Raw genomic sequence first — 5,960 nt, 5'->3', positions numbered from 1 at the left:
TCAGGCGGAACCCGCAAATTATTGGGTCGAGGATAAGTGCGGCTGAATTACCCTGGTTGGGATTGGCAGGACGATCTGTATGATCATAAGTGATCGTCCATAGTTTGTATTGTGGGGCGACTTGCTTCGCTGAGTCGACATCCCGAAGAGTGAACGTTCGTTCCCGTTTGGGGATGTGGATGGTGTTTATCATGTTCACCGTTTTGATTTGCGGGGGAAATTTTTTTTGCCCTCTTTTGTTTGGTGATTTAGGCTCCACGTCGTCTTCATCGCTTTGAGACCCCCTCTCCTTATTTTTGGCGCCTAACCTACCGGCTTGTTTGAAGACCCAGCATTCTCTATTGGTATGATTGGCTGTCGTTCCTAGGGTACCATGAATTTGGCATGGGCGGTCAAGTATGCGGTCCAGGCCGGATGGGCCCGAGTTGTTCTTCTGAAGTGGTTTTTTCCGCTGACCGGACTTAGAGCCACGGAATCCGGCATTGACTGACGTGTTTTTGGCGTCATCATTGTTTTTGTGACGCTTGTGTTTGTTGCGTCGAGGTTTGCCGTTGCTATCTTTGGCATCTGATGTGCCAGGATTGCTTGTTGTGTTGTTGCTGCGAGCCAACCAGCTATCTTTGCCCGCACAAAAGTGGGTCATGAGTGTCGTGAGGGCTACCATGGATTTTGGCTTCTCCTGGCCGAGGTTTCGGGCGAGCCACTCATTGCAGATGTTATGCTTAAAGGCCGCTAGGGCTTCGGCATCCGGACAGTTGACGATTTGGTTCTTTTTAGTTAGAAACCGAGTCCAGAATTTCCTGGCTGACTCTCCAGGCTGTTGGGTTATGTGACTTAAGTCATCAGCATCCGGTGGTTGCACGTAAGTGCCCTAGAAATTATCAAGGAATGCGTCTTCCAGGTTCTCCCAACTGCCATTGGAGTTTGTTGGCAGGCTTTGTTGGAAATATGCCCTAGAGGCAATAATAAAAGTATTATTATTATATTTCTTTGTTCATGATAGTTGTCTTTTATTCATGCTATAATTGTGTTATCCGGAAATCGTAATACACGTGTGAATACTTAGACCACGACATGTCCCTAGTGAGCCTCTAGTTGACTAGCTCGTTAGTCAACAGATAGTCATGGTTTCCTGACTATGGACAATGGATGTCGTTGATAACGGGATCACATCATTAGGAGAATGATGTGATGGACAAGACACAATCCTAAGCATAGCACAAGATCGTGTAGTTCGTTTTGCTAGAGCTTTTCCTATGACAAGTATCTCTTACTTAGACCATGAGATCGTGTAACACCCGGATACCGTAGGAGTGCTTTGGGTGTACCAAACGTCACAACGTAACTGGGTGACTATAAAGGTGCACTACAGGTATCTCCGAAAGTGTCTGTTGGGTTGACACGGATCGGGACTGGGATTTGTCACTCCGTATAACGGAGAGGTATCACTGGGCCCACTCGGTAGTGCATCATCATAATGAGCTCAAAGTGACCAAGTGCCTGGTCACGGGATCATGCATTACGGTACGAGTAAAGTGACTTGCCGGCAACGAGATTGAACGAGGTATTGGGATACCAACAATCGAATCTCAAGTAACATACCGTCTGACAAAGGGAATAGTATACGGGGTTGCTTGAATCGTCGACATCGTGGTTCATCCGATGAGATCATTGAGGAGTATGTGGGAGACAACATGGGTATCCAGATCCCGCTATTGGTTATTGACCGGAGAGCCGTCTCGGTCATGTCGGCATGTCTCCCGAACCCATAGGGTCTACACACTTAAGGTTCGGTGACGCTAGGGTTGTATGAATATGAGTATGCAGCAAACCAAAAGTTGTTCAGAGTCCCGGATGAGATCCCGGACGTCACGAGGAGTTTCGGAATAGTCCGGAGGTAAAGAATATATATAGGATGTGCGGTTTCGGCCATCGGGAAAGTTTCGGGGTCATCCGGTATTGTACCGGGACCACCGGAAGGTTCCCGGGGGTCCATCGGGTGGGGCCACCTATCCCGGAGGGCCCCGTTGGCTGAAGTGGGAGGGGAACCAGCCCCTAGTGTGCTGGTGCACCCCCCTTGGGCCCCCCCTGCGCCTTGGGTTGAAAACCCTAGGGTGGGGGGCGCACCCTACTTGCCTTGGTGGGCACTTCACCCCCCTGGCCGCCGCCCCCCTTGGAGATCTGATCTCCAGGGCTGGAGCCCCCCCCAGGGGGCCTATATAAAGGAGGGGGGAGGGAGGGCAGCCGCACCTAAGTCTTGGCGCCTACCTCCCCCTGCTACACCTCATCCTCCTCCCGTAGTTGCTTGGCGAAGCCCTGCCGGAGCCCTGCTGCATCCACCACCACGCTGTCGTGCTGCTGGATCATCATCAACCTCTCCTTCCCCCTTGCTGGATCAAGACGGAGGAGACGTCACGCTTACCGTACGTGTGTTGAACGCGGAGGTGCCATCCATTCGGCGCTAGGATCTTTGGTGATAGGATCACGACGAGAACGACTACCTCAACCCCATTCTCTTGAACGCTTCCGCACGTGATCTACAAGGGTATGTAGATGCATCTCTCTCTCTTTTTGCTAGATGAACTCATAGATGGATCTTGGTGAACGTTGGAATTTTTTTATTTTATGCAATGTTCCCCAACAGTGGCATCATGAGCTAGGTCTATGCGTAGTTCTCTATTGCACGAGTAGAACACAAATCTGTTGTGGGCGTAGATCTTGTCAACTTGCTTGCCACTACTAGTCTTTTCTTGCTTCAGCGGTATTGTGGGATGAAGCGGACCGGACCGACCTTACACGTACGCTTACGTGAGACAGGTTCCACCGACTGACATGCACTAGTTGCATAAGGTGGCTAGCGGGTGTCTGTCTCTCCTACTTTAGTTGGAGCGGATTCAATGAAAAGGGTCCTTATGAAGGGTAAATAGAAGTTGACAAAATCACGTTGTGGTTATTCGTAGGTAAGAAAACGTTCTTGCTAGAACCCAATCGCAGCCACGTAAAAGATGCAACAACAATTAGAGGACGTCTAACTTGTTTTTGCAGCAATTGTCGTGTGATGTGATATGGCCAAAAGTTGTGATGAATGATGAATGATATATTATGATGTATGAGATCATGTTCTTGTAATAGGAATCACGACTTGCACGTCGATGAGTATGACAACCGGCAGGAGCCATAGGAGTTGTCTTAATTATTGTATGACCTGCGTGTCAATGATTTAACGCCATGTAATTACTTTACTTTATTGCTAAACTGTTAGCTATAGTAGTAGAAGTAATAGTTGGCGAGCAACTTCATGGAGGCACGATGATGGAGATTATGATGATGGAGATCATGGTGTCATGCCAGTGACGAAGATGATCATGGAGCCCCGAAGATGGAGATCGAAGGAGCTATATGATATTGGCCATATCATGTCACTACTTTATATAATTGCATGTGATGTTTATTATGTTTTATGCATCTTGTTTACTTAGAACGTCGGTAGTAAATAAGATGATCCCTTATAATAATTTCAAGAAAGTGTTCCCCCTAACTACGCGCCGTTGCTAAAGTTCGTCATTTTGAAGCACCACGTGATGATCGGGTGTGATAGATCCTTACATTCACATACAACAGCGTAAGACAGTTTTACATATGCAAAACACTTAGGGTTAACTTGACGAGCCTAGCATTTCCAGACATGGCCTCAGAACACAAGAGACCGAAAGGTCGAACATGAGTCGTATGGAAGATACGATCAACATGGAGATATTCACTAATGATGACTAGTCCGTCTCACGTGATGATCGGACACGGCCTAGTCGACTCGGATCGTGTAACACTTAGATGACTAGAGGGATGTCAAATCTGAGTGGGAGTTCATTAAACAATTTGATTAGATGAACTTAATTATCATGAACTTAGTGTAAAATCTTTGCCAAATATGTCTTGTAGATCAAATGGCCAACGCTCATGTCAACATGAACTTCAACGCGTTCCTAGAGAAAACCAAGCTGAAAGATGATGGCAGCAACTATTCGGACTGGGTCCGGAACCTGAGGATCATCCTCATAGCATCCAAGAAAGCATATGTCCTAGAAGGACCGCTAGGTGAAGTGCCCATCCCAGAGAACCAAGACGTTATGAACGCTTGGCAGTCACATGCTAATGATTACTCCCTCGTTTAGTGCGGCATGCTTTATAGCTTAGAACCGGGACTCCAAAAGCGTTTTGAGCAACACGGAGCATATGAGATGTTCGAGGAGCTGAAAATGGTTTTTCAAGCTCATGCCCGGGTCGAGAGATATGAAGTCTCCGACAAGTTCTGTAGTTGTAAGATGGAGGAAAACAGTCCTGTCAGTGAGCACATACTCAAAATGTCTGGGTTGCACAACCGCCTGTCCCAGCTGGACATTAACCTCCTGGACGAGGCGGTCATTGACAAAATCCTTCAGTCGCTCCCACCGAGCTACAAGAGCTTTGTGATGAACTACAATATGCAGGGGATGGTGAAGACCATTCTTGAAGTATTCTCAATGCTGAAGTCAGCAGAGGTTGAAATCAAGAAAGAACATCAAGTGTTGATGGTCAATAAAACCACCAAGTTCAAGAAGGGCAAGGGTAAGAAGAACTTCAAGAAGGACGACAAAGATGTTGCCGCACCCGGCAAGCCAGTTGTTGGAAAGAAGTCAAAGAATGGACCCAAGCCTGAGACTGAGTGCTTTTATTGCAAAGGGAAGGGTCACTGGAAGCGGAACTGCCCCAAATACTTAGCGGACAAGAAGGCCGGCAACACTAAAGGTATATGTGATAAACATGTAATTGATGTGTACCTTACCAGTACTCGTAGTAACTCCTGGGTATTTGATACCGGTGCCATTGCTCACATTTGTAACTCACAGCAGGAGCTGCGGAATAAGCGGAGACTGGCGAAGGACGAGGTGACGATGCGCATTGGGAATGGTTCCAAGGTCGATGTGATCGTCGTCGGCACGCTACCTCTAAATTTACCCACGGGATTAGTTATGAACCTCAATAATTGTTATTTAGTGCCAAGTTTGAGCATGAACATTGTATCTGGATCTCGTTTAATACGAGATGGCTACTCATTTAAATCCGAGAATAATGGTTGTTCTATTTATATGAGAGATATGTTTTATGGTCATGCCCCGATGGTAAATGGTTTATTCTTAATGAATCTCGAACGTAATGTTACACATATTCATAGTGTGAATACCAAAAGATGTAAAGTTGATAACGATAGTCCCACATACTTGTGGCACTGCCGCCTTGGTCACATTGGTGTCAAGCGCATGAAGAAGCTCCATGCTAATGGACTTTTAGAGTCTCTCGATTATGAATCATTTGACACATGCGAACCATGCCTCATGGGCAAAATGACCAAGACTCCGTTCTCCGAAACAATGGAGCGAGCAACCAACTTATTGGAAATCATACATACTGATGTGTGTGGTCTGATGAGCATTGAGGCTCGCAGAGGATATCGTGATGTTCTCACTCTCACTGATGACTTAAGTAGATATGGGTATGTCTACTTGATGAAACACAAGTCTGAGACCTTTGAAAAGTTCAGGGAATTTCAGAATGAAGTAGAGAATCAACGTGACCGAAAGATAAAATTCTTACGATCCGATCGTGGATGAGAATATTTAAGTCATGAATTTGGTACGCACTTAGGGAAATGTGGAATCGTTTCACACCTCACGCCGCCTGGAACACCTTAGCTTAACGGTGTGTCCGAACATCGTAATCGCACTCTATTGGATATGGTGCGATCTATGATGTCTCTTACCGATTTACCGCTATCATTTTGGGGATACGCTCTAGAGACAGCTACATTCACTTTAAATAGGGCACCATCTAAATCCGTTGAGACGACACTATATGAATTATGGTTTGGGAAGAAACCAAAGCTGTCGTTTCTAAAAGTTTGGGGATGCGATGCTTATGTCAAG

Source organism: Triticum aestivum, chromosome 1B, assembly GCF_018294505.1.
Source record: "Triticum aestivum cultivar Chinese Spring chromosome 1B, IWGSC CS RefSeq v2.1, whole genome shotgun sequence".
Classification (NCBI taxonomy): Eukaryota; Viridiplantae; Streptophyta; class Magnoliopsida; order Poales; family Poaceae; genus Triticum; species Triticum aestivum.
This window is presented reverse-complemented; position numbering follows the sequence as displayed.